This window comes from Sapajus apella, unplaced genomic scaffold (genome assembly GCF_009761245.1).
Source record: "Sapajus apella isolate SASKATOON/1434 unplaced genomic scaffold, GSC_monkey_1.0 scaffold75, whole genome shotgun sequence".
Classification (NCBI taxonomy): Eukaryota; Metazoa; Chordata; class Mammalia; order Primates; family Cebidae; genus Sapajus; species Sapajus apella.
The window spans coordinates 3,037,868-3,053,661 of NW_022437015.1; positions in this window are offsets into that span (position 1 = coordinate 3,037,868).

The window sequence follows — 15,794 nt, forward strand, 5'->3', positions numbered from 1 at the left end:
ATATATATATATATATATCAATGGAATATATATATATATATCAATGGAATATATATATATATATATCAGTGGAATATATATACATATATATGTGTGTGTGTATATATATATATATATCTGTTTTGGTACCAGTGTGCTGTTGTGATCACTCTAAGTTTGTAGTATACTTTGAAGTCACGTAGCCTGATGCCTCCAGTTTTGTCGTTTTTGCTAGAATTGTCATGGTTATATGGGCTCTTTTTGTGGCTCTATATGAAATTTAAACTAGTCTTTTCTAATTCTGTAAAGAAAGTCAATGGTAGTTTTATGGGAATGGCATTAAACCAATATTACTTTGGGTAGTATGACCATTTTCACAATGTCTATTCTTCCTATCCATAGAGCATGGAAGGTTTTTTCCATCTGTTTGTGTTCTCTCTTTTTTACTTGAACAGTGGTTTGTAGTTCTACTTGAAGAGGTCCTTCACATCCCTTGTAAGTTTATTCCTAAGTATTTTATTATGTTTGTAGCAACAGTGAATGGGAGTTCACTCATGATTTGCCTCTCTGCTTGTCTGTTATTGGTGTATACGAATGCTTGTGATTTTTGCGTATTGATTTTTATCCAGAGACTTTTCTGAAATTGCTTATCAGTTTAAGGAGTTTTTAGGCTGAGACAATAGGGTGTTCTAAATATACAATTATGTCATCTGCAAACAGAGACATTTTTACTTCCTCTCTTCCTATTTGAATGCTCTTTATTTCTTTCTCTTGCCTTATTGCCCTGGCCAGAACTTCCAAAACTATGTTGAATACGAGTGGTTTGAGAGGGCATTCTTCTCTTTGGTCACTTTTTAAATAGAATGCTTCCAGCTTTTGATCATTCAGTATGATATTGGCTATCGGTTTGCCATAAATAGCTCTTATTATTTTGAAATACGTTCCATCAGTACCTAGTTTATTGAGAGTCTATAGTATGAAACGATGTTGAATTTTATCAAAGGCTTTTTCTGCATCTATTGAGATAATCATGTGTTTTTTGTCATTGGTTCTGCTTATGTAATAGATTACATTCCTTGGTTTATGAACATTGAACCAGGCTTGCATTCCAGGGATGAAGCCAACTTGATCATGGTGGATAAACTTTTTAATGTGCTGCTGGATTCAATTTGCCAGCATTTTATTGAGGATTTTCACACTGATATTCATTAGGGATATTGGCCAGAAATTTTCTTTTGTTCTTGTGTCTCTGTCAGGTCTTGGTATCAGGATGATGCTGGCCTCATAAAAAGAGTTAGGGAGGAGTCCTTCTTTTTCTGATGTTTTGAACAGTTTCAAAAGGAATGGTACCAGCTCCTCTTTGTAACTCTGATAGAATTTGTGAATTTGTCTGGTCCTAACCTTTTTTTAGTTGGTAGGCTGTTAAGTGCTGCCTCACTTTCAGAATCTGTTATTGGTCTATCTAGGGATTTGACTTCTTCATGGTTTAGTCTTGGGAGGGTGTATGTGACCAGGAATTTATTCATTTATTCTATGTTTTCTAGCTTATTTGCATAAAGGTATTTATAATATTATCTGATAGTAGTTTGTATTTCTTTAGGGTCAGTGGTGATATCCCCTTTATCATTTTTTATTGCCCTTATTTGATTCGTCTCTCTTTCCTTCATTATTAGTCTGGATAGCAGTCTATCTATTTTGTTTAAAAAGTACCAGCTCCCAAATAAAATACTTTGTGAACATGCAAGTACTCAGAGAGTTCATCAACACCAGGCCAGCTTTACATGAGCTCCTGAAAGAGGCTCTACACATATAAAGTAAAACCAGTACCAGCCACTCCAAAAAGATGCCAAATGGTAAAGAGGATCAACGCAATAAAGAATCTGCATCAAATAATGGGCAAAACAGACAGCGAGCACCAAGATGGAAATATCAAATTCACACATAACAATATTAACCCTAAATGTAAATGGACTAAATACGCCAATCAAAAGACATAGACTGGCAAATTGGATAAAAAGACAAAACCCATCGGTGTGCTGTATCCAGGAAACCCATCTCACATGCAAGGATACACAAAGACTCAAAATAAAGGGATGGAGGAAGATTTACCAAGCAAATGGATAGTAAAAAAAAAAGCAGGAGTTGCAATTCTCATCTATGATAAATTAGACTTTAAAGCAACAAAGATCAAAAGAGACAAAGGACATTACATAATGGTAAAAGGATCAATGCAACAAGAAGAGCTAACGATCCTAAATATATATGCACCCAATACAGGAGCACCCAGATACATAGGCAAGTTCTTAATGACTTACAAAGAGACTTAGACTCCCACACAATTATAGTGGGAGAGTTTAACACCCCATTGTCAATATTAGACAGATCAACAAGACATAAAATTAACAAGGATGTCCAGGATTTCAACTCAGACCGGGACCAAGCAAACCTAATAGACATTTACAGAACTCTCCACGCCAAATCCACAGATTATACATTCTTCTCAGCACCACATCACACCTACTCTAAAATTGACCACATAATTGGGAGTAAATCACTCCTCAGCAAATGTGAAAGAACTGAAATCATAACAAACAGTCTCTCAGACCACAGTGCAATCAAGTTAGAAGTCAGAATTCAAAAACCAACCCAGAACCACACAGCTTCATGGAAACTGAACAACTTGCTCTTGAATGTTGACTGGATAAACAATGAAATGAAGACAGAAATAAAGATGTTCTTCAAAACCAACGAAAATGAAGACACAACATACCAGAATCTCTGGGACACATTTAAAGCAGTCTCTAAAGGAAAATATATAGCAATAAGTGCCCACATGAGAGGCAAGGAGAGATCAAAAATTAACACCCTATCTTCAAAACTGAAAGAGCTAGAGGAGCAAGATTAAAAAAACTCAAATTCTAGCAGAAGACAAGAAATAGCTAAGATCAGAGCAGAACTGAAGGAGACAGAGACACAAAAAACCCTTCAAAAAAAATCGATAAATCCAGGAGCTGGTTTTTTGAAAAGACCAACAAAATAGACAGACCACTAGTCAGATTAATAAAAAAGAAAAGACAGAATAACCAAATTGATGCAATAAAAAACGGTAAAGGGGATATCACCACAGATTCCACAGAAATTCAAACCATCATCAGAGATTATTACAAACAACTCTATGCGCGTAAACTAGTAAACCTGGAAGAAATGGATAAATTCCTGGACACTTGCCTCCTGCCAAGACTAAAGCAGGAAGAACCTGAAACCCTGAACAGACTCATAACAAGGTCTGAAGTTGAGGCAGCAATCAAGAGCTTACCACCCAAAAAAAGCCCAGGTCCAGACAGGTTCACAGCCGAATTCTACCAGACATACAAAGAGGACCTGGTACCCTTCCTTCTGAAACTATTCCAAACAATACAAAAAACGGAATTCTTCCCAAATCATTTTATGAGACCAACATCATCCTGATTCCAAAACCCGGCAGAGACTCAACAAGGAAAGAAAACTTCAGGCCAATATCCATGATGAATATAGATGCAAAAATCTGCAATAAAATACTGACACACCAATTGCAACAACACATCAAAAACTTATCCACCATGATCAAGTAGGCTTCATCCCGTGGATGCAAGGCTGGTTCAACATACACAAGTCTATAAACGCAATTCACGACATAAAGAGAACCAAAGACAAAAACCACATGATTATCTCAATTGATGCAGAGAAGACCTTTGACAAAATTCAACAGCCCCTTATGCTAAAAACCCTGAATAAGCTAGGTATTGATGGAACATATCTCAAAATAATGACAGCTATTTATAACAAATCAACAGCCAATATCATACTGAATGGGCAAAAACTGGAAGCATTCCCCTTGAAATGTGGCACGAGACAAGGATGCCCTCTCTCACCACTCCTATTCAATATAGTACTAGAAGTTCTAGCCAGAGCAATCAGGCAAGAAAAAGAAATGCAGGGTATTCAAATAGGAAAGGAGGAAGTCAAATTGTCTCTATTTGCAGGCGACATGATTGTATATCTAGAAGACGCCATCGTCTCAACCCAAAAGCTCCTGAAACTGATAAGCAAGTTCAGCAAAGTCTCAGGATACAAAATCAATGTGCAAAAATCACATGCATTCCTAAATGCCAATAACAGACTTAAAGAGAGCCAAATCAAGAACGAACCGCCATTCACAATTGCCACAAAGAGAATAAAATACCTAGGAATACAACTAACAAGGAACGTAAAGGACATCTTCAAGGAGAACTACAAGCCACTGCTCAATGAAATAAGAGAGGACACAAACAGATGGAGAAACATTCCATGTTCATGGTTAGGAAGAATCAATATCGTGAAAATGGCCATACTGCCCAAAATAATTTACAGATTCAACGCTATCCCCATCAAGCTACCAATGACCTTCTTCACAGAACTGGAAAAAACCACCTTAAGCTTCATATGGAACCAAAAGAGAGCCCACATAGCCAAGTCGATTCTAAGAAAAAAGAACAAAGCGGGAGGCATCACACTACCGGACTTCAAACTATACTACAAGGCTACAGCAATCAAAACAGCATTGTACTGGTACCAAAACAGAGATACAGACCAATGGAACAGAACAGAGGTCTCAGAGGCAAACCAACATATCTACAACCATCTGATCTTTGACAAACCTGACAAAAACAAGCAATGGGGAAAGGATTCCCTGTTTAATAAATGGTGTTGGGAAAACTGGCTAGCCATGTGCAGAAAGCAGGAACTGGACCCCTTCCTGACACTTTACACTTAAATTAACTCCAGATGGATTAAAGACTTAAACATAAGATCTAACACCATAAAAACCCTAGAAGAAAGCCTAGGCAAAACCATTCAGGACATAGGTGTATGCAAGGACTTCATGACCAAAACACCAAAAGCATTGACAACAAAAGCCAAAATAGACAAATGGGACCTAATCAAACTCCACTGCTTCTGCACAGCAAAAGAAACAGTCATTAGAGTGAATTGGCAACCAACAGAATGGAAAAAAATGTTTGCAGTTTACCCATCTGACAAAGGGCTGATATCCAGAATTTACAAAGAACTAAAACAGATTTACAGGAAAAAAACTAACAAGCCCATTCAAAAGTGGGCAAAGGATATGAACAGATACTTTACAAAAGAAGACATACATGAGGCCAACAAACATGAAAAAATGCTCATCATCACTGGTTATCAGAGAAATGCAAATCAAAACTACATTGAGATACCATCTCACGCCAGTTAGAATGGCAATCATTAAAAAATCTGGAGACAACAAATGCTGGAGAGGATGTGGAGAATTAGGAACACTTTTGCACTGTTGGTGGGAGTGTAAAGTAGTTCAACCATTGTGCAAGACAGTGTGGCGATTCCTCAAGGACCTAGAAATAGAAATTCCGTTTGACCCAGCAATCCCATTACCGGGTATATATCCAAAGAATTATAAATCGTTCTACTATAAGGACGCAAGCTCACGAATGTTCATTGCAGCATTGTTTACAATAGCAAAGACCTGGAACCAACCCAAATGCCCATCGATGATAGACTGGACAGGGAAAATGTGGCCCATATACACCATGGAGTATTATGCAGCCATCAAAAACGATGAGTTTGTTTCCTTTGTAGGGACATGGATGAACCTGGAAACCATCATTCTCAGCACACTGACAGAAGAGCAGAAGATCAAACACTGCATGTTCTCACTCATAGGTGGGTGTTGAACAATCAGAACTCATGGACATAGGGAGAGGAGCACTACACACTGGGGTCAGTTGGGGGGAAATAGGGGAGGGACGGTGGGGGGTGTGGAGTTGGGGAGAGATAGCAAGGGGAGAGATGCCAGATGTAGGTGATGGGGAGGAAGGCAGCATATCACACTGCCACGTGTGTACCTATGCAACAATCTTGCATGTTCTTCACATGTACCCCCAAACCTAAAATGCAATAAAATAAATAAATGGGAAAATAAAAAGAAAGATACTAAGAAATAATGTGTAAGAGAAAATTTAAAATAGCAAATAATAAAACTTAGGTAACTTATTGAATATTTTTTCTTTTATAGATCTAGAAAAAAAGTCAGCACTAGTATAATATTAATAATTAAGTTTTAGGCCAGGCCCAGTGGTTCACGCCTGTAATTCCAGCACTTTGGGAAACTGCGGCAGGAGGATCACTTGATGTCAGGAGTTCAAGTCCACCCTAGCCAACATGGTGAAACACCGTCTCTACTAAAAATGTAAAAACATTAACTGGGTATGGTGGCACAGGCCTGTAGTCCCAGCTACTCAGGAGGCTGAGGCAGGAGAATTGCTTGAACATGGGTGGCAGAGGTTGCAGTGAGCTGAGATTGTGCCAATGTGCTCCAGCCTGGGCAACAGAGCAAGACTGTCTCAAAAAATCAAACAAACAAAAAAATTAAGTTTTACACTTGAGAACATCTGTGAAAGTGTATTATAGAGGTACAAAGTGTTGTTTTAAAGTGATTTAATTACATATGCTAAAATTAAAAATTTAAAACATAAAAAAATAAAAAATAAATTAAATAAAATGTACCAGCTCCCAAATTTATTATTTTGAAGGATTTTTCTTGTCTCTATCTCTTTCAGTTCTGCTCTTATCTGAGTTATTTCTTGTCTTCTGCTAGCTTTTAAATTTGTTTGCTCTTGCTTCTCTAGTCCTTTTAATTGTGATGTTAGAGTTTCCATTTCAGATCTTTTCTGCTTTCTGATATGGACGTTTTTTGCTTTGAAGTTCCATCTTAACACTGCATTAGCTGTGTCTAAGAGATTCTGGTACATTGTTTCTTCATTCTCATTGGTTTCAAAGAATTTATTTATTTCTGCCATAGTTTCATTACTTACCTAGTAGTCATTCTGGAGCAGGTTGTTCAGTTTCCATGTAGTTGTGCAGTTTTTAGTGTGTTTCTTAATCCTGAGTATTAATTTGATTGGACTGTGGCCTGAGGGATTGTTTGTTATAATTTCTTTTATTTTACATTTGCTGAGGAGTTTTTACTTCCAATTATATGGTCAATTTTAGAATAAGTGTTTTCTGGTATGGAGAAAAATGTATATTCTTTTGATTTAGGGTGGAGAGTTTTTGTAGATGTCTATTAGGTCTGCTTGTGCCAGAGCTGAGTTCAATTCCTGAATATCCTTGTTAATTTTCTGTCTCTTTGATCTGTCTAATATTGACAGTGGAGTGTTAAAGTCTCCCACTGTTATTGTGTGGGAGTCTAAGTCTCTTTGTATGTCTCTAAGAACTTGCTTTATATATCTATGTGCTCCTTTATTAGGTGCACATATATTTAGGATATTTAACTCTTCTTGTTGCATTGATTCCTTTTCCATTATGTAACGCCATTCTTTGTCTCTTCTGATCTTTGTTAGTTTAAAATTTCTTTTATCAGAGACTACAATTGAAACCCCCACTTTCTTTGCTTTTCATTTGCTTCATAAATATTCCTCCATCCCTTTATTTTGAGCCTATGTGCATTTTTGCATGTGAGATGGTCTCCTGACCACAACACACTGATGGGTCTTGACTCTTTATCCACTTTGTCAGTCTGAGTCTTTTAATTGGGTTATTTAGCCCATTTACCTTTAAGACTAGTATTGTTATGTGTGAATTTGATCCTGTCACCATGATACTAGCTGGTTATTTTGCTCATTAGTTAATGCAGTTTCTTCATAACATATTTGGTCTTCATATTTTGGTGTTTTTGCAGTGGTTGGTAGCAGTTTTTTCTTTCCATATTTAATGCTTCCTTCAGGAGCTCTTATAAGGCAAGCTTTGTGGTGACAAAATCCCTCAGTGTTTGTTTCTCGGTAAAGAATTTGATTTCTCCTTTGCTTATGAAGCTTTTTTTGGCTGGATATAAAATTCTGGGTTGAAAATAATTTTCTTTAAGAATGTTGAATATTGGCCCCTCATTCTCTTCTTACTTGTAGGGTTTCTGCAGACAGAACAGCTGTTAGCCTGATAGACTTTTCTTTGTAGGTTAGTTGACTTTCTCTCTGGCTTCCTTAACATTTTTTCCTTCGTTTCAACCTTGGAGAATGTGAAGATTATGTGTCTTGGGGTTATTCTTCTCTAGGAGTATCTAAGTGGTGTTCTCTGTATTTCCTGAATTTGAATGTTTGCCATTCTTTTTAGGTTTGGGACGTTCTCCTGGATAATATCCTGAAATGAGCTTTCCAACTTGTTTTTCCTCTCTTTGTCACTTTCAGGTACACCAATTAATTGTACATTTGGTCTTTTCACATAGTTTTGTATTTCTTGAAGTCTTCATTTGTTCCTTTCCATTCTTTTTTCTCTAATCTTGTGTTCACGACTTAGTATGTTGATCTTTAACCTCTCATATTCTTTCTTCTGCTTGATCGATTCAGCTATTGATACTTGTTTATGCTTTACAAAGTTCTCATGCTGTGTTTTTCAGCTCCATCGGGTCATTTATGTTCCCCTCTAAACTGTTTATTCTAGTTAGCCATTCCTGTAACCTTTTATCAAGATTCTTAGCTTCCTTGCCTTGGTTAGAACATACTCCTTTAGCTCAGAGGAGTTTGTTATTACCCACCTTCTGAGGTCTATTTCTGTCACTTTGTCAATCTCGTTCTCCATCCAGTTTTGTGCCCTTGCTGGAGAGTAGTTGTGATCATTTGGAGGAGAAAGGTATTGTGGTTTTTGGAATTGTCAGCACTTTTCTTCTGGTTTTTCCTCATCTTCATGGATTTATCTACATTTCATCTTTGAGGCTGATGACCTTTAGATGGGGTTTTTGTGTAGGAGTGCTTTTTGTTAACATTGATGTTGTTGGTTTCTTTTAACAGTCACCTTCCTCTTCTGCAGGTCTGCTGCACTTTGTTAGAGGTCACTCCAGACCCTGTTCACCTGGGTGTCACCAGTGGAGGCTGCAGAATAGCAAAGACTGCTGCCTTCTCCTTCCTCTGGAAGCTTCATCCCAGAGTGACACTGACTTGAGGCCAGCTGAAGCTCTCCTGTATGAGGTATTTGTCTAACCCTGTTGGGAAGTCTCTTCCAGTCAGAAAGCATGGGGGTCAGGGACTCACTTGATGAGGCAGTCTGTCCCTTAACAGAGCTGGTGCATTGTGCTGGCAGAATCCCTCTTGTCATGATCAGCTGATCTCACAGCCAGCAGGCAGGAGAAATTAAATCCACTGAAGCTGCTCCCACAGCCACCTCTTCCCCCAGGTGCACTGTCCCAGGGAGATGGGAGATTCTATAAGCCCCTGACTAGGGCTGTTACCTTTCCTTCAGTGATGCCCAGCCCAGTGATGAGGAAACCAGAGAAGCAATCTGGCCACAGCTTCTGTTGTCTTCTGATTTTTTTTAATGATCATCGTTCTAACTAGTGCAAGATGTTATCTGATTTTGGTTTTGATTTGCATTTCTCTAATGACGGGTGATGATGAACTTTTTTGCATATATTTGTTGGCTGCATAAATGTCTCCTTTTGAGAAGTGTCTGTTAATATCCTTCCCCAACTTTTTGATGAGGTTGTTTTTTGTTTTTGTTTTTGGTAAATTTCTTTAAATTCTTTGTAGATTCTGGCTATTAGCCCTTTGTCAGATGGGTAGACTGCAAACATTTTCTCCCATTCCATAGGTTGCCTGTTCAATCTACTGATAGTTTCTTTTGCTATGCAGAAGCTTTTAAGTTTAATTAGATCCCATTTGTCTATTTTTGCTTTTGTTGCCATTGCTTTTGGTGTTTTAGTTATAAAGTCTTTGTTCATGCCTATGTCCTGAATGGTATTGCCTAGGTTTTCTTCTAGAATTTTTATGGTTTTATGTCTTGCATCTAAATCATTAATTTATCTTCAGTTAATTTTTGTATAAGTACTAAGAGAGGGACCCGGTTTCAGCTTTCTGCATATGGCTAGCCAGTTTTCCCAATACCATTTATTAAATAGAGAATCTTTTCCTCCTTGCTTATTTTTGTCAGGTTTGTCAAAAAACAGGCAGTTGTAGGTGTGTGGCATTATTACCGAGGCCTATGTTCTGTTCCATTGATCCATAGCTCTGTTTTGGTACCAGTACCATGCTGTTTTGATTACTGTAACCTTGTAGTACATTTTGAAGTCAGGTAGCGTGATGCCTCTAGCTTTGTTCATTTTGCTTAGAATTGTCTTGTCTATGCAAGCTCTTTTTTGGTTCCATATGAAATTTAAAGCAATTTTTTTCCAATTCTGTAAAGAAAGTCAATGGTAAAACAGATCCAAGTTAGTCAAAGAAGAACAGCTCTGGAGTGCAATTCCCAGCGAGAACACAGAGGGTGTGGTCACCACATTTCCAAACAAGGTTTTACTGCCCACAGACCAGGAAGTTCCCAGGTGGGAACATGCCACAAGTCTCCAGCATGGCTGTTTCAGCCAGTGCAGTGGGTCTCTGCACAAAAACTCACACAAATCTGGGTGGCCATTTTAACTAATGCCTGGAACACCTGAGAGACAGAGTTGCCCATTCTACTGAATAAAAGGGGGCTGGAACTGGAAGCCAGGTGATCTGACTTGGCAGGTCCCACAACCACAAAGACCAGCAAACTGAAATGCTCTGGATTGACATTTTCACAGCAAGCACAGCTGGACCCAAGATGGTCAACCTCTATGGGGGGAAGGGCATCGGCCATTACCGAAGCAGTCCACGACTACTGAGGCAGCCTACCATTACTGTGCAGTCCACCATTACTGAGGCACTCTGCCAATACCGAGGCAGTCCACCATTACTGAGGCAGTGACCACTACTGCAGCAATCCATCATTACAGAGGCACTACATCATTATCGAGGCAGTCTGCCCTTACAAAGACAGTCTGCCATTACTGAGGCAAACTGCCATTACAGAGGCAGTTCTAACTATACCTCTATAAACAAAACCACAAGGAAGTTCACACAGCAGCTGGGCAGAGCCCACAGCAGCTCTGCAATGCCTCTACTGGCAGACTGTGATTAGGCTACCTCTTTGTTGGGCAGGGCATCTCTAAAAAAAAGGCAGCAGCACATCAGGAAATTATAAATACAGCCCCACCTTCCCAGGACAGAGCACCTGAGAAAAAAACGGCAGTTATGAGTTCCACTACAGCAGACGTAAACTTACCTGCCCAGCTCCTCTAAACAGAACAATGAAGCTCACAGATCACCACTTGAGCTCCTTTAAGGGACAGACTGTCTCCTCAAGCAACTCTCCACCCCCTTATATCCAAAGAGACACCTCAAAAAAGAGAGCTCAGGCTGACTTCTGGCAGGTATACTTCTGGGACAAAGATAACAGAAGAAGAAAGTGGCAACAACCCTTACTGTTCTGCAGCTGCCACAGGTGATCCACAGGCAAGCAGGGTCTGGAGTGGACCTCCAGCAGTCCTACAGCAGAGAAGCCTGACTGTTAGAAGGAAAACTAAAAAACAGAAAGCAATAACTCCATCATCAACAAAAAGGATGTCCACTCAGAGACTCCATCCAAAAGTCACCAACTACAAGGACCACAGGTAAATAAACCGACAAAGATGGGAAGAAACCAGTGCAAAAAGAAGGAAAACACCCAAAACCAGAATTCCTCTCCTCCTCCAAGGGATCACAACTCCTCACCAGCAAGGGAACAAGGCTGGATGGAGAATGAGTCTGATGAATTGACAGAAAAAGTCTTCAAAAAGTGGGTAATAACAAACTTCTCTGAGCTAAAACAACATGTTCTAACCCAATGCAAAGAAACTAAGAATGTTGAGAAAAGGTTTGACGAAATGCTAATGGGAATAAACAGCTTAGGGAAGAATATAAATGAATTGATGGAGCTGAAAAACACAACATGAAAACTTCATAAAGCATACACAAGTTTCAATAGCCAAATCTAACAAAAAAAAAAAAAAAGAAAAGATATCAGAGATTGAAGATGGACTCAATGAAATAAAATGAGAAGCGAAGATTAGAGAAAAAAGAGTAAAAATGAACAAAGCCTCCACAAAATATGGGATTATGTGAAAAGACCTAATCTGCCTTTGATAGGTGCACCTGAATGTGATGGAGAGGATGAATCCAAGCTGGAAAACACTCTTCAGGATATTATCCAGGAGAACTTCCCCAACCTAGCAAGGGAGGCCAACATTCAAGTCCAGGAAATACAGAGACCACAAAGATATTCCTCAAGAAAAGCAACCTCAAGGCACATAATCGTCAGATTCACCAGGGTTGAAATGAAAGAAAAAATGCTAAGAGCAGCCAGACAGAAAGGTCAGGTTACCCACAAAGGGAAGCCCAACAGACTCACAGTGGATATCTTGGCAGAAACCCTAAAAGCCAGAAGAGAGTGGGGGCCAAAATTCAACATACTGAAAGAAAAGAACTTTCAACCTAGAATTCCATATCCAGCCAAACTAAGCTTGAAAATTGAAGGAGAAATAAAATAGTTTATGAACAAGCAATTGCTCAGAGATTTCATCACCACCAGGACTGCCTTACAAGAGCTCCTGAAAGAAGCACTAAACATAGAAAGGAACAACCAGTACCAGCCACTCCAAAAACGTACCAAATGGTAAAGACCATTGACACAATGAAGAAACTGCATCAACTAATGGGCAAAACAACCAACTAGCATCAAAATGGCAGGATCAAACTCACACTTAACAATATTAACCTTAAATGTAAATGTCTCAATCAAAAGACACAGACTGGCAAATTGGATAAAAGTCAAAACCCACCTGTGTGCTGTATCTAGGAAACCCATCTCATGTGCAAGGATACACATAGGCTGAGAATAAAAGGATAGAGGAAGATTTACCAAGCAAATGGAGAGCAAAGAAAAAAACAAGAGTTGCAGTCCTAGTCTCTGATGAAATAGAGTTTAAACCAACAAAGTTCTAAAGAGACAAAGAAGGGCATTACATAATGGTAAAAGGATAAATACAACAAGAAGAGCTAAGGATCCTAAATATATATGCACCCAATACAGGAGCACCCAGATACATAAAGCAATTTCTTAACGACCTGCAAAGCGACTTAGACTCCCACACAATAGTGGGAGACTTTAACACTCCATGGTCAATATTAGACAAATCAAAAAGACAGAAAATTAACAAGTATATCCAGGACTTGAACTCAGATCTGGAACATGCTGACCTAAGAGACAACTGCAGAACTCTCCACCCTAAATCCACAGAATATACCTTCTTCTCAGCACCACATCACACCTACTCTAAAATTGACCACGTAATTGTAAGTAAATAACTCCTCAGCAAATACAAAAGAACAGAAATCATAACTAACAACTGTCTCAGACCACAGTGTAATCAAATTAGAACTCAGGAATAGGAAAGTAACTCAGACCTGCACAACTTCATGGCAACAAAACAACTGGCTCTTGAATGTTGACTGGAAAAACCATGAAATGAATGCAGAAATAAAGATGTTCTTTGAAATCAACGAGAATGAACACACAGCATACCAGAATCTCTGGGACACATTTAAAGCAGGGTCTAGAGGGAAATTTATGACAATAAATGCCCATATGAGAAGTGAGGAAACATCTAAAATCGACACCATATCATCAAAATTGAAAGAGCTAGAGAAGAAAGATCAAAAACACTCAAAAGCTAACAGAAGACAAGAAACAACTAAAATGAGAGCAGGAGTGAAGGAGATAGAGACACAAAAAACCCTTCGAAAAATTAATAAATCCAGGAACTAGTTTTTTGAAAAGATAAAAAAAAAAAGACCATTATCCAGATTAACAAAAAAGAAAAGAGAGGAGAATCAAATAGATGCAATAAAAAATGATAAAGGGGATATCACTACCGATTCCACAGAAATACAAACTACCATCAGAGATTACGAAAAGCAACTCTATGCACATAAACCAGTAAACCTAGAAGAAATAGATAAATTCCTGGACACTTCCACCCTCTGAAGCCAAAACCAGGAAGAAGTTGAAACCCTGAATACACCAATAACAAGGGCTGAAGTTGACACGGCAATTAATAGCCTACCAACCAAAAAAAGCCCAGGTCCAGATGGATTCACAGCTGAATTCTACCACACATAGAAAGAGGAGATAGTACCACTCCTTCTCAAACTATTACAAACAATCCAAAAAGAGGGAATTCTTCCCAAATCATTTTATGGGACCAACATCATCTTGATACTGAAACCCAGTAGATACTCAACAAGAAAAGAAAACTTCAGGCCAATATCCATGATGAACACAGGTGTAAAAATCTTCAATAAAATACTGGCAAACTGATTGCAACAGCACATCAAAAAGCTTATCCATCACTACCAAGTAGACTTCATCCCAGGAATGCAAGGCTGGTTCAACATGCACAGGTCTATAAAAGTAATTCACCACATAAACAGAGCCAAAGACAAAAACCACATTATTATCTCAATAGATGCAGAGAAGACCTTCAACAACATTCAACAGCTCTTTATGCTAAAAACCCTCAATAAACTAGGTATCAATAAAAAGTATATCAAAATAATAAAAGCTATTTATGACAAATCCACTGCCAATAACATACTGAATGGGCAAAAACTGGAAGCATTCCCTTTGAAATCTGGCACTAGACAAGAATGCCCTCTCTTACCACTCCTATTCAATATAGTATTGGAAGGTCTAGCCAGAGCAATCAGGCAAGAAGAAGAAATAAAGGGTACTCAATTAGGAAAGGAGGAAGTCAAATTGTCTCTATTTGCAGATGACATGATTGTATATTTAGAAGATGCCATCGTCTCAGCCCAAAATCTCCTGAAACTTGTAAGCAACTTCAGCAGTCTTGGGATACAAAATCGATGTGCAGAAATCACAAGCATTCCTATACACCAATAACAGACTTAAAGAGAGCCAAATGAGGAACGAACTGCTATTCACAATTGCTAAAAAGAGAAGAAAATACCTGGGAATACAACTACCAAAGGATGGAAAGGACCTCTTCAAGGAGAACTACAAACCACTGCTCAAGGAGATAAGAGAGGACACAAACAGATGGGAAAATATTCCATGCTCATGGTTAGGAAAATTCAATATGGTGAAGAATGGCCATACTGCCCAGAGTAATTTATAGATTCAATGCTATCCAAATCAAGCTACCCATGACCCTGTTTAGAGAATTGGGAAAAACCACCTTAAACTTCATATGGAACAAAAAGAGAGCCTGCATAGCCAAGTCAATTCTAAGCAAAAAGAACAAAGCTGGAGACATCATGCTACCTGACTTCAAACTATACTACAAGTCTAGAGTAATCAAAACAGCATGGTACTGTTACCAAAACAGAGCTATAGACTAATGGAACAGAACAGAGGCCTTGGAGGCAATGCCACACATCTACAACCATCTGATCTTTGACAACCCCACAAAAACAAGCAATGAGGAAAGAATTCCTTGTTTAATAAATGTTGTTGGGAAACCTGGCTAGCCATGTGGAGAAAGCAGAAACTGGACCCCATTCTTGACACCTTACACTAAAATTAACTCCAGATGGATTAAAGACTTAAACATAATACCTAACACCATAAAAACCCTAGAAGAAAACCTAGGCAAACCATTGAAGACATAGGCATAGGCAAGGAGTTCATGACTAAAACACCAAAAGTATTGGCAACAAAAGCCAAAATAGATAAATGGGATCTATTTAAATTCCAGCGCTTTTGCACAGCAAAAGAAACAATCATTAGAGTGAACTAGCAACCAATAGAATGGGAAAAAATGTTTGCAATCTACCCACCTGACAAAGGGCTAATATCTAGAATCTACAAAGAACTAAAACAGATTTACAAGAAAACAAACAAAC